Here is a 24,773-nt window from a genome sequence, read left to right on the forward strand (position 1 = left end):
TAGTGTTCCAACTCTTGCTGAGGGCCAGAGAGAGTCATGGTCAGATCTTTGTTACAAATCTGTAGACTGGCTCCGCAAACATAAAAACTTTGACCCCCGCCTGATGAATTAAATATTTATGGTCAAGAGAATAGGGTGGGTGGGTCAATCAAATAAGTGTATAGACGGCGACTGTATCTTTCTCAATTTTTGTAGACCGCAAGTGGTCTGACGTTTATTATCTATTAGAGAACAGTCATTCACCGTCACAGCAGATATTAGTGCACTTCCATTGGGCTATTTCTATAAACCTTTAGCAATACCAATAAGAGGCTCTGAAGCATATGCGTCACTAACTAATAGGTTCCATGCACTTTCCAACTTGGATAATCAGGACTGACCATCAACCGTGGCATTTAACACACAGGTGCCTGAAAGGCCTGTGCCAGGTATGACCTCTGTATTTAATAGAAGTATAGATAGGACAACCATACCCAGAGGCAGCAGCGGGGCTAATTTGAGTATTCTAAGTTGGAATGTGGCAGGGATACGACCCAGGCTTGATAACCAAGATTGGCTAAGTATGAAAAGGGAACATGACATTGTCATGTTCCAGGAAACCTGGGCCACGGAAGATCTGTACATTGAAGGGTTTCATTGTTACAGTGTGACAGCCTTAACGCCTAAGATGGGCAGACCGTCGGGAGGTCTATTTATAGGGATTAATGTGGCTGGTGGTGGGATTTTTAAGGTAATTCCAACCCCCAGCCTAAACTATCAAGTTGTACTCTTCAAAAGACGAGTCTGTTTCCATTTCGTGAATTTTTACAATAATGACTTTCATTCCGTCTCAAACGAGACTTTTATTAGGCTTTTTGATTTTATTTTAAATTTGGACACACAGTCCAATAAGGGGGATCCAATAGGTGTTCTGTTGGGGGGCAATTTTAACGCTAAAATTCTTAGCAAGGGGTTTGACGGAGGGTCGGGCTACTCTGGGCTTTCTGCGCGTAGAGGTGCAGAACTTGCCCTGTTTTTAAGATCTTACAATCTGGTCAACGTTATGGATCTGGTGGGCGGGCCAAATGAAAATGACCATATGCAACCAACATTTAGGGGTAGGGGATGTTGTTCCACGATAGATTTTGTTTTTATATCTCTCTTACTTGAAGATCAATTCAGGGCAGCAGAAGTCATTACATCAGATTATGGAGACCACAATCCCATCAAAATACAGTTGAATTCCGCCCCCAGGCCGGTTTTCCCGATTGAAAGTGGGGCCACAAACCTGACGCCATTGAGTGATAACCTAAGATTGCACTGGAAGGGGGTTGATAATGGCAAGGTGTTCAGGAAACTGGTTAAGGATAATATGCATCTTATTGATGCTTGCCTGTCACTGCAATCTTTACATACAGTGATAATCCAGGATTTTACCAATTTGTGCCAAGTGATTAAAACCCTTCTATCAAAACCCATACCCCAGGAAGAAAGCACTTCTAGATGGTTTAACCATGAATGTATGTTGTCAAACAGGAATATACGTAGGGCCCTATCAGCCACTCCGAGGTGTGCAACGACGTTAAACTGGCCAGAAAGGGGTATAATGGGGTGGTTGCTAGTAGAAAGAAGGACCTCCTGAATGAACGTTGGGAATCCCTCTCTGAGGCAGCCAGTCAAAAAAAGGCAATATTTTTTGGGCAGCAGTAAGGGATCTTCGATCGATGGTCCAGTTATCAACCCCGATCAGTTGTAATATCTCTAGTGACGCCTGGGTTAAACACTGCTCAGAAATATATGCCACACCACCATCAGGGGTAGAAACTTATGTTCCCGGCAACTTAGTCCCTATAGAGATAAGTATCTCAGAAGTAGAAGAGGCCATCCAGCAGAGTCTTGGGAACAAAGCCCGGGGGTCAGATGGGTTTCCAATTCATATAATCAAGTGAATCCCCGATTTCTGGGCCCCATTGCTACTGAATGTTTTTAATAGTCTGACCCTCGCAAACCTACCAGCAACATGGGCTAAGATTATTATAGTACCGATCTTTAAGAAAGGAGACAGGTCCCAGCTGTGTAATTACAGACCCATATCCCTAGTATATAATACCCTAAAAATCTTAGGGAGAGTGCTGTATAATAAAATTTTAACCTGGACAGAAGAAAATGATATTTTAGAACCAATTCAGTTGGGCTTCCAGAGCAAGGTAGGAACAGTTGAACAATGCCTTAACCCTAATTTGGTTATCAGGAAATAAACCATTGCACGGAGGTCCCCGATTTACATGGCATTTATGGATTTGTCCACAGCTTTTGACCTTGTCAACAGGGCAAAGCTGTGGACAATCCTTCTGGCAGGGGGGCTGGATGAGCCGTTGGTACACTTTCTAGCGTATCTCCATAAAGATCTCCAGGCTCAAGTGAGGATGGGTATGGGAGGCGAGGTTTCAGGGGCAATTGATGTAGGTAGGGGGGTCAGACAGGGTTGTGTTCTGGCCCCCCATCTCTTTATTATTTATATCAATGGGTTGAACAGCTTTCTGAAAACAGCGACCCAGGATGTCCCCAAAAATGAATGTGAAACCCATCCCTGTGCTTTTATACACAGATGATACGGTCCTTGTAGGCCGCACTCCAAATTCCCTGCGTATTCTGGTCCAAAATTTTAATAAGTAAATGGATGGGTTAGATTTACGGGTCAATTTTAAGAAATCATTTTTAATGTGCAGTGGACCAGGGAAGCGCGAAATAGGCACTATAACAGTAGACAGTCAAAAAATGACTTGCACACGATCATTTGTCTATTTGGGGTTGGTCTTTGCTGCGAACGGCTCCTGGAGTGAGCATTTAGCTCACTCCAGGAGCAAGTTCTCAAAGGACATCAATTCGATCCTGAGTCTCCCTTGTCCTAAGACCACTGGGGCTACTTTAGCAGCTCAGAAAATGTATAAACTTCAGTGCATCCCGGTGGCTACATATGGTGCAGAGATTTGGGGCATAGCAAAAAGTTTAGGTATCCAACAGGAAGAAAACAGGTTCTGTAGGAAACTGTTGGGTATCCCAATCTCGACCCGACAATATATATGCCACAAGGAACTTAACATCAATTTTATATCTGATTTTATCCGTGCCCGTCCTGCACTTTTTTGGCTCTCATTGTGGAAGAACCAAGCCACTTCTCTGACCCGACAGATTATTATGATTGTCTAAAGTGTGACAAAGGTTTGGAAATCCCATGGTTAAGAGGCGTGCAACAAAGCTTGCGCAGCATTAATAGAGAGCAAAATGTTTTCTTTTTTAGATCCCAGCTCAGCTGAAGCAGTTCCAAAAAAGGAACTGCAGGACACCTTTTATTTTCTATAAAATAAAGAGCGGAATGTCCTAGAATCTTGGAAAATACTTGCGCGCAATTACATGTCTATTGAACAGCATTGTTACCCACTGCACATATATCTCACTTTACCAATGAGCCGATGGGAGAGGAACCTACTATGTCGACTAAGAGCTGTAACTATCAGATTTCCACTTTGTTTCCCTCGTGGTCACCACTCAAATCGTAATCAAACGCCATGCACTTGTGATGGGAGGAGTGTTCAATCAATGAATTGAAAAAAGGAGAGAGTTTTCCCAAACAAACCCAGAAAGGACTGGGAAATATCACAACAAAAGGGGGGGTGGTTCCTTTCTGTGGTTCCTAAATTGAAGCACGAAGTGCTTGCTAAGATTAGACACCAAAAAACTTTTTACCTCAATGACATGTACCCTAGTCAGTCCCAAAATTATTATATAAACATGTTTTTCTTAAAATTCATATTTATTAAAAGCTTCTGATAACAGCATGAAATTCATAACAGTTTTACATATAAGCAGTATATAAAAAAACATAAACACATTACATTCAACTTCAAAGCATAAAACAATAATTAAAAGTAGCAAGAGTGTCGACACGTTTCGGTGTTTTAGGGTAGATGGTACACCTTCCTCAGGACTACAATGAATTCTTCATTCTAAAAAGTATATGGAACAGTCAGTTAGTGTACATTCAGAGAGGATTTTTTAGTTTACAAAAAGTTTTTTTCAGGGATTTGCAGTGTCTAAGATACATTCTTACATAATTCGCATTATTCAATGTGCGGTAGCAGCATAAATCCTGGGGATAGAAAATTCTTATCCTCTGTTCTCTTTCAATTTCTTTCCTTTCAAATGACCTGTGACCTGTATGCACACATGGATTTGTTTTACAATTAGTCTTTTCATACAAACAAACAAGTTGTAAGCAAGCCCCTTACACAGTAAAATGACTTACTTTGTTATTAATGGTCGGGGCGTTGGTTGTCCTTCTTTACATCAATTTCAGAAGGCTCACAATATTCTTAAGGTGGGGCGTCTTTTAGTTCCTCATCCTTGTATGACCTGATTCAAACGGGGAGCTTCTTTTTGTATTTTGAAGCGAATTTCTTCTTATCTAGATAGACAAGGCACATGGAGTACAGTTGTTATACATTGCTGTCTCCTTGATTTTATAGAATAGACCACTTTTTATAATGATGTACTAAATTGCACAAGAAGATTTTTGGATGTAGCTCAAAGTGCAATAAGTTTTTCCAAACAGAGGAATGCGGGTTTGTTAAGATTGGAACAAATGCATATTAATATTGTTCCAAGAGTACTGTGGGTACTTGGTATATTTTTTTTATATAAAGCGCATTCATGTTGGTATTTATTTGGGGCTGGAGCATGTTAGCATTACTTTAACATTGCTTGAAGATTGATTAGTAAGCTTGCTCTCCTTGCAAGCGCTATAATCCATATTAATTCTATTGCCCAAAGTATTAGGGCCTTTAGTTCGCTATTTGTTGAATAGGTCCTAACCCCCTGCATAGAGAGGACGTTAGACAGCAGCGCGCTCGTTTTGTCAAAGGTCCTTACCTCCGCGTGTCAGGCCTCACGCCGCCTCCCTGGTAACCCGGTCTCCAGCGTCAGATAAAGAGCTGGGAGAAGCGGGTCTTTTTATATAGTGAGGTGGAGTAATTAAGTTAAATGACTCGCCACACCTGTGCCAAAGTTACCAAAACGGGCGTATTTCGGCCGCCATTTTTGTAGTTTTTCGCTTATATGTATAGCTTCCTACGAAAGAGGAAGGACTGTTCCGTGAAGGTTAGATGTTTAGTACAGAGCAGGTTTGGATATATTCAATATAATGTTGCTCTGTCGCTGGTTGTGGGCTTGCCACACGGGAATATTATGTGCAGCGTCTCTATTTGGAGTTGCACTAGCTTAATCTCGGGTCATGTAATTAATATAAGGTCCGGGAAAGACTACGCCATTTTAGTAGTCTTTTGGGCATATTCCCGCAAATATAGCTTCCTATGGTAGAGGAAGGACTAATCCGCGAGGGTTAAATATGTTTAAAGCGGAATTCGAGTATATTAACTACGATGGTGTTAGTACATCTGTGACTGGTTGAAGCCTTGTCACAAGGGGATATTGTGCATGGCGTCCCGACCTGGGATTTAAATTTACTGAATGTCAATGCATTTTATTAATCCAAAATCCTTCGAACAAGCGGCGCCATTTTGGTAGTCTTTAGGGCATATTTCCGCAATTGTATAGTTTTTGGGACATGTTTCCTTAGCAACTCAATTCTAGGTTGAATTTATAAACATACACATAAATATGACCACTGGTAATCACTATTACAGGTAATTATGTCACATTTAAAGTGTAATCATACTTGTCCAGGTACCTAAGGGTAGCCATTGTGTGAAACACAGAGCATTTATTCCTTTTCGTGCAAGGATGTTCGTTCTAGTTTGTCCAATATAATTAAAGGACTAGTGGATAAAAATTCTATCACCTAGTGGTTTGAGGCGATTTTATCTCAAAAAATGCTCTGGGTTGTCACCAAATAGCGTCCTTTTACATTCTTATTAGGTTCATGCGATTGCCATCATTTCAGTTTGTGTTGCTGCAAGGATCAAAGGCAGTATAGACTTGCTATCCTCAGACTTAAACCTAATGTCATATACTTATCATTATATTCTGACTGAGATTTTGTATATTCTTTTCATTCAATTATATGCATACGTTTATAAAAAGAGCAACATTGTATATCTGTACATGACCCACTAGGAAAACTTACAGAATTATTAGGATAATCATCTGACTAGTCTCTCCCATTCTTCTCTGCTGTTAAGTCCCTGAGTGTAAGTGCGGAATTTGGACATGAAGAATTGTTCTCTTTGCTTTCGTTTAACATCCAAGTTTCCACCTCTCATATTTGTTTTTATTTTTTCTACTATGCACCACTTTATTTCATCCTCTTTGTGATTCTCAGTGGTCCAGTGTTCTACTAATGGGGCATTTTTCTTGTGGTTTTTCAAGGCGGACCTGTGTTCAGATAAACGTAGTCTAACTTCACGTCCAGTTTCACCAATATACCCTTTCTGACAGGGACAGACTATTAGGTAGACCACATTAGAAGTCCTACAATTGACATGCTCATTCACCCAATGTGATGTTCCTCCCAGTTCAATCCTGTCAGATTGGATAATGGATTTACAGTGAGTGCATGACCCACATGGTTGATTGCCTCTAATCGGTTTACCATGGTCAATACTAAGTTGTTTACTTTTACTGGGCTCTCTGTATGTATGAACTAAACAGTTGCGGATAGTTCTATTCCTCCGATAGGAGAAAATGGGTTTGGGTAATGGGGTTCTGCCTTCTCTGTTTAGAATTGACCAATTCTTAATAATTAGGTTTTTGACCTTACAACTCAAACCATTAAAGTTTGATACCATGACGATGTTATTTTCAGGTTCTTTTCCTTCCTTGTTATTGGTTTCAAAAAGGGATTCTCTGCTTTGATACTTGGCTCTTTTGTAGCTTTCTCTAATTAGCCTCTTGGGGTAACCTCGCTGTAGTAGCTTAGTTTTTAAGTTCTCTGCATGTTTCTCAAACAAGTTTTTGTCAGTGCAGTTCCTTCTTATTCTGACAAACTGGCTGTAAGGAATGCCATCCTTCTGGTTTTTAGGGTGGTAACTTTCATGGTGGAGCAGAGTGTTTCTGTCTGAAGGTTTGACATACAACTCAATACATAATTTTCCTTTATCAGGCTTGATTTTGATGTCTAAGAAGTCAACTGCCACTTGACTTCTATTAGCTGTGAACCTGAGGTTCACATCACCACAGTTGAGCCACTCCAAGAAGTTGGTCAAAACTTCCTCAGTCCCTTCCCATATGAAGAAGACGTCGTCTATAAACCTAGACCAATGTTTAATGTTCTCATAGAAGGGACTGAGTTCATTGTATATATGGGTTTTTTCAAACTTACCAACATATAAACAGGCAAGGCTCGGCGCACAGGTGGCCCCCATGCTCGTGCCCTTTATCTGGCAGAAAAAATCACTATTGAACAGAAAAATATTGTTCAGGAGCACAGTCTCTATGCATTCTATAATGAAGGTATTGTGTGCAGAAAGATAGCCTTCTGCATCACTCAAGATGTCCCTCATCATGGCAATGGTGTCCTGTTGGGGTATGTTGGTGTACAAGGACTCAATGTCCAGGCACACCAACCACTCAGTTTCACTATTAAAGCTGATACCTTCTATCTTGGAGATCATATCCTTAGTATCCTTTATATAGGATGGAAGTGTCTCCACTAAGGGGCGAATAAAGCAATCAGCATACTTGCTGAGTGGCTCTGTTGCTGACTCGATCCCCGAGACTATGGGTGGCATGGGGGGGTCCCTGATGTCCTTATGAACTTTCGGAAGCCCATAAAGGGCAGGTATTTTGGGATGACTGTTAGATAGATATTTATATTCATTTTCACAGATGATACAGTCTTCCTTGGCCAGAGTGACTATATTTTGGACCTTCTTTTTCAATCTGTTCCATTCCCCAAGGTTGGACTTTCTGTAGTGAGCCTTATTATTCAGTAGGGTGTAAATTTTTTGATTGTAGTCTTTGGTGTTGAGGACTACAATACTACCGCCCTTATCACCGGGCTTGATAGTGATATCATCATAATTTTGTAGATTTTTGAGTGCTTCCCTTTCTACTTTGGACAAATTATTCGGTGTCCAGACCTTTCCTGCCAGTAATTTTTCCAGTCCCATAGAGATTACTTTTTCAAAAGTGTCTACTTCTTGGCTGACCATGGAGATGTCAGGGGTCCATGTTGAGGGGGGTTTTAAACCTGATCTGTTGTCACTGGGTCTTGGTTCTTTGTTTTCAAAAAATCTTTTTATTCTAATTTTGCGAAAGAAGTCCCTGATGTCTTTTTCCATTGTGTATCTACATATACCTGTACTTGGAGCAAATCCTAACCCTTTTTCTAGGATACTTATTTCTCCTGCGGTAAGCTCTCTATCTGAAAGATTGATTATGGGTGCTTTGAGGGTATGATTCTCTATTCCCATTCCTTCTGACTGCGGGTTCTCATGTATGGTCTTCTTGTCATAGTCTCTTTCTGACGAAATCCCTGACGTCCCCTCCCCCGGGTCCTGAAACCACGGGTCTGTCTCTTTTGTGATTGTCCTAAAAAAACCTGGTAGTTATGGAACTCGTCAGCACTATCTTCTCTGGACTCGTTGCGTTTGCTATTGTCTTGGGGCCTTTCTGCCTCCGAGTCGCTAGTGTTATATGATGTGTCAGAGAAGGTGACATTTTTCTTGTAAAATTTATTTCTATTATATTTGAAGGGACGATTATTGTATTCGTTGGGAATGGGTTGATCGAAATAATCTTTTTGGAGATACGGGTATACCAATTCCAATTTGAAATTGGCTATATCTTTCCTTAGTTTGTTTGTTTTTTTATTTATCATGTATTCTTGGTAACCCGTAATGTCTTCTTTTATTTCGGCTAATTTCTTAGTGGCCTCATCAAGTGCAGTAGATTCATTAAGTTCTTTTTCTAATTTATCTATCTCTTCTTTTTCTATTATTAACAGTCCCTGTGCAGTATCGATAATAAGCAACATCCAGTCGCGACTGCACCTGTTCGCTATCAGAGTCCAACTATCCTGTTTATATGTTGGTAAGTTTGAAAAAACCCATATATACAATGAACTCAGTCCCTTCTATGAGAACATTAAACATTGGTCTAGGTTTATAGACGACGTCTTCTTCATATGGGAAGGGACTGAGGAAGTTTTGACCAACTTCTTGGAGTGGCTCAACTGTGGTGATGTGAACCTCAGGTTCACAGCTAATAGAAGTCAAGTGGCAGTTGACTTCTTAGACATCAAAATCAAGCCTGATAAAGGAAAATTATGTGTTGAGCTGTATGTCAAACCTTCAGACAGAAACACTCTGCTCCACCATGAAAGTTACCACCCTAAAAACCAGAAGGATGGCATTCCTTACAGCCAGTTTGTCAGAATAAGAAGGAACTGCACTGACAAAAACTCGTTTGAGAAACATGCAGAGAACTTAAAAACTAAGCTACTACAGCGAGGTTACCCCAAGAGGCTAATTAGAGAAAGCTACAAAAGAGCCAAGTATCAAAGCAGAGAATCCCTTTTTGAAACCAATAACAAGGAAGGAAAAGAACCTGAAAATAACATCGTCATGGTATCAAACTTTAATGGTTTGAGTTGTAAGGTCAAAAACCTAATTATTAAGAATTGGTCAATTCTAAACAGAGAAGGCAGAACCCCATTACCCAAACCCATTTTCTCCTATCGGAGGAATAGAACTATCCGCAACTGTTTAGTTCATACATACAGAGAGCCCAGTAAAAGTAAACAACTTAGTATTGACCATGGTAAACCGATTAGAGGCAATCAACCATGTGGGTCATGCACTCACTGTAAATCCATTATCCAATCTGACAGGATTGAACTGGGAGGAACATCACATTGGGTGAATGAGCATGTCAATTGTAGGACTTCTAATGTGGTCTACCTAATAGTCTGTCCCTGTCAGAAAGGGTATATTGGTGAAACTGGACGTGAAGTTAGGCTACGTTTATCTGAACACAGGTCCGCCTTGAAAAACCACAAGAAAAATGCCCCATTAGTAGAACACTGGACCACTGAGAATCACAAAGAGGATGAAATAAAGTGGTGCATAGTAGAAAAAATAAAAACAAATATGAGAGGTGGAAACTTGGATGTTAAACGAAAGCAAAGAGAACAATTCTTCATGTCCAAATTCCGCACTTACACTCAGGGACTTAACAGCAGAGAAGAATGGGAGAGACTAGTCAGATGATTATCCTAATAATTCTGTAAGTTTTCCTAGTGGGTCATGTACAGATATACAATGTTGCTCTTTTTATAAACGTATGCATATAATTGAATGAAAAGAATATACAAAATCTCAGTCAGAATATAATGATAAGTATATGACATTAGGTTTAAGTCTGAGGATAGCAAGTCTATACTGCCTTTGATCCTTGCAGCAACACAAACTGAAATGATGGCAATCGCATGAACCTAATAAGAATGTAAAAGGATGCTATTTGGTGACAACCCAGAGCATTTTTTGAGATAAAATCGCCTCAAACCACTAGGTGATAGAATTTTTATCCACTAGTCCTTTAATTATATTGGACAAACTAGAACGAACATCCTTGCACGAAAAGGAATAAATGCTCTGTGTTTCACACAATGGCTACCCTTAGGTACCTGGACAAGTATGATTACACTTTAAATGTGACATAATTACCTGTAATAGTGATTACCTGTGGTCATATTTATGTGTATGTTTATAAATTCAACCTAGAATTGAGTTGCTAAGGAAACATGTCCCAAAAACTATACAATTGCGGAAATATGCCCTAAAGACTACCAAAATGGCGCCGCTTGTTCGAAGGATTTTGGATTAATAAAATGCATTGACATTCAGTAAATTTAAATCCCAGGTCGGGACGCCATGCACAATATCCCCTTGTGACAAGGCTTCAACCAGTCACAGATGTACTAACACCATCGTAGTTAATATACTCGAATTCCGCTTTAAACATATTTAACCCTCGCGGATTAGTCCTTCCTCTACCATAGGAAGCTATATTTGCGGGAATATGCCCAAAAGACTACTAAAATGGCGTAGTCTTTCCCGGACCTTATATTAATTACATGACCCGAGATTAAGCTAGTGCAACTCCAAATAGAGACGCTGCACATAATATTCCCGTGTGGCAAGCCCACAACCAGCGACAGAGCAACATTATATTGAATATATCCAAACCTGCTCTGTACTAAACATCTAACCTTCACGGAACAGTCCTTCCTCTTTCGTAGGAAGCTATACATATAAGCGAAAAACTACAAAAATGGCGGCCGAAATACGCCCGTTTTGGTAACTTTGGCACAGGTGTGGCGAGTCATTTAACTTAATTACTCCACCTCACTATATAAAAAGACCCGCTTCTCCCAGCTCTTTATCTGACGCTGGAGACCGGGTTACCAGGGAGGCGGCGTGAGGCCTGACACGCGGAGGTAAGGACCTTTGACAAAACGAGCGCGCTGCTGTCTAACGTCCTCTCTATGCAGGGGGTTAGGACCTATTCAACAAATAGCGAACTAAAGGCCCTAATACTTTGGGCAATAGAATTAATATGGATTATAGCGCTTGCAAGGAGAGCAAGCTTACTAATCAATCTTCAAGCAATGTTAAAGTAATGCTAACATGCTCCAGCCCCAAATAAATACCAACATGAATGCGCTTTATATAAAAAAAATATACCAAGTACCCACAGTACTCTTGGAACAATATTAATATGCATTTGTTCCAATCTTAACAAACCCGCATTCCTCTGTTTGGAAAAACTTATTGCACTTTGAGCTACATCCAAAAATCTTCTTGTGCAATTTAGTACATCATTATAAAAAGTGGTCTATTCTATAAAATCAAGGAGACAGCAATGTATAACAACTGTACTCCATGTGCCTTGTCTATCTAGATAAGAAGAAGCTCCCCGTTTGAATCAGGTCATACAAGGATGAGGAACTAAAAGACGCCCCACCTTAAGAATATTGTGAGCCTTCTGAAATTGATGTAAAGAAGGACAACCAACGCCCCGACCATTAATAACAAAGTAAGTCATTTTACTGTGTAAGGGGCTTGCTTACAACTTGTTTGTTTGTATGAAAAGACTAATTGTAAAACAAATCCATGTGTGCATACAGGTCACAGGTCATTTGAAAGGAAAGAAATTGAAAGAGAACAGAGGATAAGAATTTTCTATCCCCAGGATTTATGCTGCTACCGCACATTGAATAATGCGAATTATGTAAGAATGTATCTTAGACACTGCAAATCCCTGAAAAAAACTTTTTGTAAACTAAAAAATCCTCTCTGAATGTACACTAACTGACTGTTCCATATACTTTTTAGAATGAAGAATTCATTGTAGTCCTGAGGAAGGTGTACCATCTACCCTAAAACACCGAAACACGTCGACACTCTTGCTACTTTTAATTATTGTTTTATGCTTTGAAGTTGAATGTAATGTGTTTATGTTTTTTTATATACTGCTTATATGTAAAACTGTTATGAATTTCATGCTGTTATCAGAAGCTTTTAATAAATATGAACTTTAAGAAAAACATGTTTATATAATAATTTTGGGACTGACTAGGGTACATGTCATTGAGGTAAAAAGTTTTTTGGTGTCTAATCTTAGCAAGCACTTCGTGCTTCAATTTAGGAACCACAGAAAGGAACCACCCCCCCTTTTGTTGTGATATTTCCCAGTCCTTTCTGGGTTTGTTTGGGAAAACTCTCTCCTTTTTTCAATATACCTCGGCTCCTGTAGCCAGAGAGTGCACAAAGAAGTAATGGATACACTTCGAACCTTTGGGTTCTCAGAAGACCAATGCAAGAAACTTTTAGGTGGGTCTTCTAAAAGCATAAATACCGTCACCTTATCAAAAAGTGACGAAGATAAATGGAATAAACTGTGGAATCTCAAAAAGAAAATAATACGTACCGAACTCCACACAGAATTCATAATCCAATACTGCAAAAAAGGTGTGATTCCTAAGGGTCTTCAAATTGTAAATGAACCGGGGCTATTTTTCACTGATGAAAAATTTAAGGATAGTTGGACTCTGATAGCGAACAGGTGCAGTCGCGACTGGATGTTGCTTATTATCGATACTGCACAGGGACTGTTAATAATAGAAAAAGAAGAGATAGATAAATTAGAAAAAGAACTTAATGAATCTACTGCACTTGATGAGGCCACTAAGAAATTAGCCGAAATAAAAGAAGACATTACGGGTTACCAAGAATACATGATAAATAAAATAAAAAAAAAACTAAGGAAAGATATAGCCAATTTCAAATTGGAATTGGTATACCCGTATCTCCAAAAAGATTATTTCGATCAACCCATTCCCAACGAATACAATAATCGTCCCTTCAAATATAATAGAAATAAATTTTACAAGAAAAATGTCACCTTCTCTGACACATCATATAACACTAGCGACTCGGAGGCAGAAAGGCCCCAAGACAATAGCAAACGCAACGAGTCCAGAGAAGATAGTGCTGACGAGTTCCATAACTACCAGGTTTTTTTAGGACAATCACAAAAGAGACAGACCCGTGGTTTCAGGACCCGGGGGAGGGGACGTCAGGGATTTCGTCAGAAAGAGACTATGACAAGAAGACCATACATGAGAACCCGCAGTCAGAAGGAATGGGAATAGAGAATCATACCCTCAAAGCACCCATAATCAATCTTTCAGATAGAGAGCTTACCGCAGGAGAAATAAGTATCCTAGAAAAAGGGTTAGGATTTGCTCCAAGTACAGGTATATGTAGATACACAATGGAAAAAGACATCAGGGACTTCTTTCGCAAAATTAGAATAAAAAGATTTTTTGAAAACAAAGAACCAAGACCCAGTGACAACAGATCAGGTTTAAAACCCCCCTCAACATGGACCCCTGACATCTCCATGGTCAGCCAAGAAGTAGACACTTTTGAAAAAGTAATCTCTATGGGACTGGAAAAATTACTGGCAGGAAAGGTCTGGACACCGAATAATTTGTCCAAAGTAGAAAGGGAAGCACTCAAAAATCTACAAAATTATGATGATATCACTATCAAGCCCGGTGATAAGGGCGGTAGTATTGTAGTCCTCAACACCAAAGACTACAATCAAAAAATGTACACCCTACTGAATAATAAGGCTCACTACAGAAAGTCCAACCTTGGGGAATGGAACAGATTGAAAAAGAAGGTCCAAAATATAGTCACTCTGGCCAAGGAAGACTGTATCATCTGTGAAAATGAATATAAATATCTATCTAACAGTCATCCCAAAATACCTGCCCTTTATGGGCTTCCGAAAGTTCATAAGGACATCAGGGACCCCCCCATGCGACCCATAGTCTCAGGGATCGAGTCAGCAACAGAGCCACTCAGCAAGTATGCTGATTGCTTTATTCGCCCCTTAGTGGAGACACTTCCATCCTATATAAATGATACTAAGGATATGATCTCCAAGATAGAAGGTATCAGCTTTAATAGTGAAACTGAGTGGTTGGTGTGCCTGGACATTGAGTCCTTGTACACCAACATACCCCAACAGGACACCATTGCCATGATGAGGGACATCTTGAGTGATGCAGAAGGCTATCATTCTGCACACAATACCTTCATTATAGAATGCATAGAGACTGTGCTCCTGAACAATATTTTTCTGTTCAATAGTGATTTTTTCTGCCAGATAAAGGGCACGAGCATGGGGGCCACCTGTGCGCCGAGCCTTGCCTGTTTATATGTTGGTAAGTTTGAAAAAACCCATATATACAATGAACTCAGTCCCTTCTATGAGAACATTAAACATTGGTCTAGGTTTATAGACGACGTCTTCTTCATATGGGAAGGGACTGAGGAAGTTTTGACCAACTTCTTGGAGTGGCTCAACTGTGGTGATGTGAACCTCAGGTTCACAGCTAATAGAAGTCAAGTGGCAGTTGACTTCTTAGACATCAAAATCAAGCCTGATAAAGGAAAATTATGTGTTGAGCTGTATGTCAAACCTTCAGACAGAAACACTCTGCTCCACCATGAAAGTTACCACCCTAAAAACCAGAAGGATGGCATTCCTTACAGCCAGTTTGTCAGAATAAGAAGGAACTGCACTGACAAAAACTCGTTTGAGAAACATGCAGAGAACTTAAAAACTAAGCTACTACAGCGAGGTTACCCCAAGAGGCTAATTAGAGAAAGCTACAAAAGAGCCAAGTATCAAAGCAGAGAATCCCTTTTTGAAACCAATAACAAGGAAGGAAAAGAACCTGAAAATAACATCGTCATGGTATCAAACTTTAATGGTTTGAGTTGTAAGGTCAAAAACCTAATTATTAAGAATTGGTCAATTCTAAACAGAGAAGGCAGAACCCCATTACCCAAACCCATTTTCTCCTATCGGAGGAATAGAACTATCCGCAACTGTTTAGTTCATACATACAGAGAGCCCAGTAAAAGTAAACAACTTAGTATTGACCATGGTAAACCGATTAGAGGCAATCAACCATGTGGGTCATGCACTCACTGTAAATCCATTATCCAATCTGACAGGATTGAACTGGGAGGAACATCACATTGGGTGAATGAGCATGTCAATTGTAGGACTTCTAATGTGGTCTACCTAATAGTCTGTCCCTGTCAGAAAGGGTATATTGGTGAAACTGGACGTGAAGTTAGACTACGTTTATCTGAACACAGGTCCGCCTTGAAAAACCACAAGAAAAATGCCCCATTAGTAGAACACTGGACCACTGAGAATCACAAAGAGGATGAAATAAAGTGGTGCATAGTAGAAAAAATAAAAACAAATATGAGAGGTGGAAACTTGGATGTTAAACGAAAGCAAAGAGAACAATTCTTCATGTCCAAATTCCGCACTTACACTCAGGGACTTAACAGCAGAGAAGAATGGGAGAGACTAGTCAGATGATTATCCTAATAATTCTGTAAGTTTTCCTAGTGGGTCATGTACAGATATACAATGTTGCTCTTTTTATAAACGTATGCATATAATTGAATGAAAAGAATATACAAAATCTCAGTCAGAATATAATGATAAGTATATGACATTAGGTTTAAGTCTGAGGATAGCAAGTCTATACTGCCTTTGATCCTTGCAGCAACACAAACTGAAATGATGGCAATCGCATGAACCTAATAAGAATGTAAAAGGATGCTATTTGGTGACAACCCAGAGCATTTTTTGAGATAAAATCGCCTCAAACCACTAGGTGATAGAATTTTTATCCACTAGTCCTTTAATTATATTGGACAAACTAGAACGAACATCCTTGCACGAAAAGGAATAAATGCTCTGTGTTTCACACAATGGCTACCCTTAGGTACCTGGACAAGTATGATTACACTTTAAATGTGACATAATTACCTGTAATAGTGATTACCTGTGGTCATATTTATGTGTATGTTTATAAATTCAACCTAGAATTGAGTTGCTAAGGAAACATGTCCCAAAAACTATACAATTGCGGAAATATGCCCTAAAGACTACCAAAATGGCGCCGCTTGTTCGAAGGATTTTGGATTAATAAAATGCATTGACATTCAGTAAATTTAAATCCCAGGTCGGGACGCCATGCACAATATCCCCTTGTGACAAGGCTTCAACCAGTCACAGATGTACTAACACCATCGTAGTTAATATACTCGAATTCCGCTTTAAACATATTTAACCCTCGCGGATTAGTCCTTCCTCTACCATAGGAAGCTATATTTGCGGGAATATGCCCAAAAGACTACTAAAATGGCGTAGTCTTTCCCGGACCTTATATTAATTACATGACCCGAGATTAAGCTAGTGCAACTCCAAATAGAGACGCTGCACATAATATTCCCGTGTGGCAAGCCCACAACCAGCGACAGAGCAACATTATATTGAATATATCCAAACCTGCTCTGTACTAAACATCTAACCTTCACGGAACAGTCCTTCCTCTTTCGTAGGAAGCTATACATATAAGCGAAAAACTACAAAAATGGCGGCCGAAATACGCCCGTTTTGGTAACTTTGGCACAGGTGTGGCGAGTCATTTAACTTAATTACTCCACCTCACTATATAAAAAGACCCGCTTCTCCCAGCTCTTTATCTGATGCTGGAGACCGGGTTACCAGGGAGGCGGCGTGAGGCCTGACACGCGGAGGTAAGGACCTTTGACAAAACGAGCGCGCTGCTGTCTAACGTCCTCTCTATGCAGGGGGTTAGGACCTATTCAACAAATAGCGAACTAAAGGCCCTAATACTTTGGGCAATAGAATTAATATGGATTATAGCGCTTGCAAGGAGAGCAAGCTTACTAATCAATCTTCAAGCAATGTTAAAGTAATGCTAACATGCTCCAGCCCCAAATAAATACCAACATGAATGCGCTTTATATAAAAAAAATATACCAAGTACCCACAGTACTCTTGGAACAATATTAATATGCATTTGTTCCAATCTTAACAAACCCGCATTCCTCTGTTTGGAAAAACTTATTGCACTTTGAGCTACATCCAAAAATCTTCTTGTGCAATTTAGTACATCATTATAAAAAGTGGTCTATTCTATAAAATCAAGGAGACAGCAATGTATAACAACTGTACTCCATGTGCCTTGTCTATCTAGATAAGAAGAAATTCGCTTCAAAATACAAAAAGAAGCTCCCCGTTTGAATCAGGTCATACAAGGATGAGGAACTAAAAGACGCCCCACCTTAAGAATATTGTGAGCCTTCTGAAATTGATGTAAAGAAGGACAACCAACGCCCCGACCATTAATAACAAAGTAAGTCATTTTACTGTGTAAGGGGCTTGCTTACAACTTGTTTGTTTGTATGAAAAGACTAATTGTAAAACAAATCCATGTGTGCATACAGGTCACAGGTCATTTGAAAGGAAAGAAATTGAAAGAGAACAGAGGATAAGAATTTTCTATCCCCAGGATTTATGCTGCTACCGCACATTGAATAATGCGAATTATGTAAGAATGTATCTTAGACACTGCAAATCCCTGAAAAAAACTTTTTGTAAACTAAAAAATCCTCTCTGAATGTACACTAACTGACTGTTCCATATACTTTTTAGAATGAAGAATTCATTGTAGTCCTGAGGAAGGTGTACCATCTACCCTAAAACACCGAAACGCGTCGACACTCTTGCTACTTTTAATTATTGTTTTATGCTTTGAAGTTGAATGTAATGTGTTTATGTTTTTTTATATACTGCTTATATGTAAAACTGTTATGAATTTCATGCTGTTATCAGAAGCTTTTAATAAATATGAATTTTAAGAAAAACATGTTTATATAATAATTTTGGGACTGACTAGGGTACATGTCATTGAGGTAAAAAGTTTTTTGGTGTCTAATCTTAGCAAGCACTTCGTGCTTCAATTTAGGAACCACAGAAAGGAACCACCCCCCCTTTTGTTGTGATATTTCCCAGTCCTTTCTGGGTTTGTTTGGGAAAACTCTCTCCTTTTTTCAATTTACCTCGGCTCCTGTAGCCAGAGAGTGCACAAAGAAGTAATGGATACACTTCGAACCTTTGGGTTCTCAGAAGACCAATGCAAGAAACTTTTAGGTGGGTCTTCTAAAAGCATAAATACCGTCACCTTATCAAAAAGTGACGAAGATAAATGGAATAAACTGTGGAATCTCAAAAAGAAAATAATACGTACCGAACTCCACGCAGAATTCATAATCCAATACTGCAAAAAAGGTGTGATTCCTAAGGGTCTTCAAATTGTAAATGAACCGGGGCTATTTGTCACTGATGAAAAATTTAAGGATAGTTGGACTCTGATAGCGAACAGGTGCAGTCGCGACTGGATGTTGCTTATTATCGATACTGCACAGGGACTGTTAATAATAGAAAAAGAAGAGATAGATAAATTAGAAAAAGAACTTAATGAATCTACTGCACTTGATGAGGCCACTAAGAAATTAGCCGAAATAAAAGAAGACATTACGGGTTACCAAGAATACATGATAAATAAAAAAACAAACAAACTAAGGAAAGATATAGCCAATTTCAAATTGGAATTGGTATACCCGTATCTCCAAAAAGATTATTTCGATCAAGCCATTCCCAACGAATACAATAATCGTCCCTTCAAATATAATAGAAATAAATTTTACAAGAAAAATGTCACCTTCTCTGACACATCATATAACACTAGCGACTCGGAGGCAGAAAGGCCCCAAGACAATAGCAAACGCAACGAGTCCAGAGAAGATAGTGCTGACGAGTTCCATAACTACCAGGTTTTTTTAGGACAATCACAAAAGAGACAGACCCGTGGTTTCAGGACCCGGGGGAGGGGACGTCAGGGATTTCGTCAGAAAGAGACTATGACAAGAAGACCATACATGAGAACCCGCAGTCAGAAGGAATGGGAATAGAGAATCATACCCTCAAAGCACCCATAATCAATCTTTCAGATAGAGAGCTTACCGCAGGAGAAATAAGTATCCTAGAAAAAGGGTTAGGATTTGCTCCAAGTACAGGTATATGTAGATACACAATGGAAAAAGACATCAGGGACTTCTTTCGCAAAATTAGAATAAAAAGATTTTTTGAAAACAAAGAACCAAGACCCAGTGACAACAGATCAGGTTTAAAACCCCCCTCAACATGGACCCCTGACATCTCCATGGTCAGCCAAGAAGTAGACACTTTTGAAAAAGTAATCTCTATGGGACTGGAAAAATTACTGGCAGGAAAGGTCTGGACACCGAATAATTTGTCCAAAGTAGAAAGGGAAGCACTCAAAAATCTACAAAATTATGATGATATCACTATCAAGCCCGGTGATAAGGGCGGTAGTATTGTAGTCCTCAACACCAAAGACTACAATCAAAAAATTTACACCCTACTGAATAATAAGGCTCACTACAGAAAGTCCAACCTTGGGGAATGGAACAGATTGAAAAAGAAGGTCCAAAATATAGTCACTCTGGCCAAGGAAGACTGTATCATCTGTGAAAATGAATATAAATATCTATCTAACAGTCATCCCAAAATACCTGCCCTTTATGGGCTTCCGAAAGTTCATAAGGACATCAGGGACCCCCCCATGCGACCCATAGTCTCAGGGATCGAGTCAGCAACAGAGCCACTCAGCAAGTATGCTGATTGCTTTACTCGCCCCTTAGTGGAGACACTTCCATCCTATATAAAGGATACTAAGGATATGATCTCCAAGATAGAAGGTATCAGCTTTAATAGTGAAACTGAGTGGTTGGTGTGCCTGGACATTGAGTCCTTGTACACCAACATACCCCAACAGGACACCATTGCCATGATGAGGGACATCTTGAGTGATGCAGAAGGCTATCTTTCTGCACACAATACCTTCATTATAGAATGCATAGAGACTGTGCTCCTGAACAATATTTTTCTGTTCAATAGTGATTTTTTCTGCCAGATAAAGGGCACGAGCATGGGGGCCACCTGTGCGCCGAGCCTTGCCTGTTTATATGTTGGTAAGTTTGAAAAAACCCATATATACAATGAACTCAGTCCCTTCTATGAGAACATTAAACATTGGTCTAGGTTTATAGACGACGTCTTCTTCATATGGGAAGGGACTGAGGAAGTTTTGACCAACTTCTTGGAGTGTTGACTTCTTAGACATCAAAATCAAGCCTGATAAAGGAAAATTATGTGTTGAGCTGTATGTCAAACCTTCAGACAGAAACACTCTGCTCCACCATGAAAGTTACCACCCTAAAAACCAGAAGGATGGCATTCCTTACAGCCAGTTTGTCAGAATAAGAAGGAACTGCACTGACAAAAACTCGTTTGAGAAACATGCAGAGAACTTAAAAACTAAGCTACTACAGCGAGGTTACCCCAAGAGGCTAATTAGAGAAAGCTACAAAAGAGCCAAGTATCAAAGCAGAGAATCCCTTTTTGAAACCAATAACAAGGAAGGAAAAGAACCTGAAAATAACATCGTCATGGTATCAAACTTTAATGGTTTGAGTTGTAAGGTCAAAAACCTAATTATTAAGAATTGGTCAATTCTAAACAGAGAAGGCAGAACCCCATTACCCAAACCCATTTTCTCCTATCGGAGGAATAGAACTATCCGCAACTGTTTAGTTCATACATACAGAGAGCCCAGTAAAAGTAAACAACTTAGTATTGACCATGGTAAACCGATTAGAGGCAATCAACCATGTGGGTCATGCACTCACTGTAAATCCATTATCCAATCTGACAGGATTGAACTGGGAGGAACATCACATTGGGTGAATGAGCATGTCAATTGTAGGACTTCTAATGTGGTCTACCTAATAGTCTGTCCCTGTCAGAAAGGGTATATTGGTGAAACTGGACGTGAAGTTAGACTACGTTTATCTGAACACAGGTCCGCCTTGAAAAACCACAAGAAAAATGCCCCATTAGTAGAACACTGGACCACTGAGAATCACAAAGAGGATGAAATAAAGTGGTGCATAGTAGAAAAAATAAAAACAAATATGAGAGGTGGAAACTTGGATGTTAAACGAAAGTAAAGAGAACAATTCTTCATGTCCAAATTCCGCACTTACACTCAGGGACTTAACAGCAGAGAAGAATGGGAGAGACTAGTCAGATGATTATCCTAATAATTCTGTAAGTTTTCCTAGTGGGTCATGTACAGATATACAATGTTGCTCTTTTTATAAACGTATGCATATAATTGAATGAAAAGAATATACAAAATCTCAGTCAGAATATAATGATAAGTATATGACATTAGGTTTAAGTCTGAGGATAGCAAGTCTATACTGCCTTTGATCCTTGCAGCAACACAAACTGAAATGATGGCAATCGCATGAACCTAATAAGAATGTAAAAGGACGCTATTTGGTGACAACCCAGAGCATTTTTTGAGATAAAATCGCCTCAAACCACTAGGTGATAGAATTTTTATCCACTAGTCCTTTAATTATATTGGACAAACTAGAACGAACATCCTTGCACGAAAAGGAATAAATGCTCTGTGTTTCACACAATGGCTACCCTTAGGTACCTGGACAAGTATGATTACACTTTAAATGTGACATAATTACCTGTAATAGTGATTACCTGTGGTCATATTTATGTGTATGTTTATAAATTCAACCTAGAATTGAGTTGCTAAGGAAACATGTCCCAAAAACTATACAATTGCGGAAATATGCCCTAAAGACTACCAAAATGGCGCCGCTTGTTCGAAGGATTTTGGATTAATAAAATGCATTGACATTCAGTAAATTTAAATCCCAGGTCGGGACGCCATGCACAATATCCCCTTGTGACAAGGCTTCAACCAGTCACAGATGTACTAACACCATCGTAGTTAATATACTCGAATTCCGCTTTAAACATATTTAACCCTCGCGGATTAGTCCTTCCTCTACCATAGGAAGCTATATTTGCGGGAATATGCCCAAAAGACTACTAAAATGGCGTAGTCTTTCCCGGACCTTATATTAATTACATGACCCGAGATTAAGCTAGTGCAACTCCAAATAGAGACGCTGCACATAATATTCCCGTGTGGCAAGCCCACAACCAGCGACAGAGCAACATTATATTGAATATATCCAAACCTGCTCTGTACTAAACATCTAACCTTCACGGAACAGTCCTTCCTCTTTCGTAGGAAGCTATACATATAAGCGAAAAACTACAAAAATGGCGGCCGAAATACGCCCGTTTTGGTAACTTTGGCACAGGTGTGGCGAGTCATTTAACTTAATTACTCCACCTCACTATATAAAAAGACCCGCTTCTCCCAGCTCTTTATCTGACGCTGGAGACCGGGTTACCAGGGAGGCGGCGTGAGGCCTGACACGCGGAGGTAAGGACCTTTGACAAAACGAGCGCGCTGCTGTCTAACGTCCTCTCTATGCAGGGGGTTAGGACCTATTCAACAAATAGCGAACTAAAGGCCCTAATACTTTGGGCAATAGAATTAATATGGATTATAGCGCTTGCAAGGAGAGCAAGCTTACTAATCAATCTTCAAGCAATGTTAAAGTAATGCTAACATGCTCCAGCCCCAAATAAATACCAACATGAATGCGCTTTATATAAAAAAAATATACCAAGTACCCACAGTACTCTTGGAACAATATTAATATGCATTTGTTCCAATCTTAACAAACCCGCATTCCTCTGTTTGGAAAAACTTATTGCACTTTGAGCTACATCCAAAAATCTTCTTGTGCAATTTAGTACATCATTATAAAAAGTGGTCTATTCTATAAAATCAAGGAGACAGCAATGTATAACAACTGTACTCCATGTGCCTTGTCTATCTAGATAAGAAGAAATTCGCTTCAAAATACAAAAAGAAGCTCCCCGTTTGAATCAGGTCATACAAGGATGAGGAACTAAAAGACGCCCCACCTTAAGAATATTGTGAGCCTTCTGAAATTGATGTAAAGAAGGACAACCAACGCCCCGACCATTAATAACAAAGTAAGTCATTTTACTGTGTAAGGGGCTTGCTTACAACTTGTTTGTTTGTATGAAAAGACTAATTGTAAAACAAATCCATGTGTGCATACAGGTCACAGGTCATTTGAAAGGAAAGAAATTGAAAGAGAACAGAGGATAAGAATTTTCTATCCCCAGGATTTATGCTGCTACCGCACATTGAATAATGCGAATTATGTAAGAATGTATCTTAGACACTGCAAATCCCTGAAAAAAACTTTTTCTAAACTAAAAAATCCTCTCTGAATGTACACTAACTGACTGTTCCATATACTTTTTAGAATGAAGAATTCATTGTAGTCCTGAGGAAGGTGTACCATCTACCCTAAAACACCGAAACGCGTCGACACTCTTGCTACTTTTAATTATTGTTTTATGCTTTGAAGTTGAATGTAATGTGTTTATGTTTTTTTATATACTGCTTATATGTAAAACTGTTATGAATTTCATGCTGTTATCAGAAGCTTTTAATAAATATGAATTTTAAGAAAAACATGTTTATATAATAATTTTGGGACTGACTAGGGTACATGTCATTGAGGTAAAAAGTTTTTTGGTGTCTAATCTTAGCAAGCACTTCGTGCTTCAATTTAGGAACCACAGAAAGGAACCACCCCCCCTTTTGTTGTGTTCAATCAATGATACACTTTTTTTTTTTGTAAGTACTTTTTTAAATACTCCAAGTGGCTTTTAAATCCTTATTTTAAAAAGAGACGACTGATCAGTGTGGACAAAGCTTATCAGTGAATAATAACCCTAGATGATGTAGATCTGATTTTACGCACTTGCACTTTTCTTAGATTTGCCATCAGCGCACGTAGGTCTATGTTGAATCTTTTCTTGGAGCCTTTTTAATACAATTGAAAAATCTTTTAATGGCTTTATGAAAATTTCTTCTCTATTTTATTCTCAAATATGACGGATGATTATGTAAATTTTTGGCATTTGAATTTTATTCATGTATGGATTGACTGTGTTTTTATTATGAATTTGTGCTTTTATGGGTACCAAGGTATCCGAATAAAGTTAATGAACTGAACTGAACAGTGGTGGTGTGCTAGGTCTCCCCATTTTCAATTCATTACACACAACTTGGCAGTAAAGTCGGACTGAGCGGAATCAATTTCTTCCATCCACAACCTATGAACATACAGACCAGTCTTTGAAAGTAACGCATACCTTTCACTCAGCCTTTGACTCCATCTCACAAGACTCCTTATATGCTGATTTGCTAATCACTGGTGCTAAAATAATATATTGGAAGATAATTCACCACAGACTACAAAACAAATGGCCCACATTTCTGTTCCTTACCC

General features: G+C 39.2%; 2 long non-coding RNA genes across 2 annotated transcripts; both read left to right on the plus strand.

The window, feature by feature from the left end:
* Nucleotides 1-17,311: 17,311 nt before the first annotated feature.
* On the plus strand, nucleotides 17,312-18,239 carry LOC147698429 (uncharacterized). Its single transcript, XR_015299204.1, has 3 exons — nucleotides 17,312-17,764; nucleotides 17,856-17,959; nucleotides 18,064-18,239. It is a non-coding gene; the product is annotated as an uncharacterized LOC147698429 (long non-coding RNA).
* Nucleotides 18,240-22,986: 4,747 nt separating this feature from the next.
* On the plus strand, nucleotides 22,987-23,914 carry LOC147698430 (uncharacterized). Its single transcript, XR_015299205.1, has 3 exons — nucleotides 22,987-23,439; nucleotides 23,531-23,634; nucleotides 23,739-23,914. It is a non-coding gene; the product is annotated as an uncharacterized LOC147698430 (long non-coding RNA).
* The last annotated feature ends 859 nt before the right edge of the window (nucleotides 23,915-24,773 follow it).

This window comes from Lissotriton vulgaris, chromosome 8 (assembly GCF_964263255.1).
Source record: "Lissotriton vulgaris chromosome 8, aLisVul1.2, whole genome shotgun sequence".
Lineage (NCBI taxonomy): Eukaryota > Metazoa > Chordata > Amphibia > Caudata > Salamandridae > Lissotriton > Lissotriton vulgaris.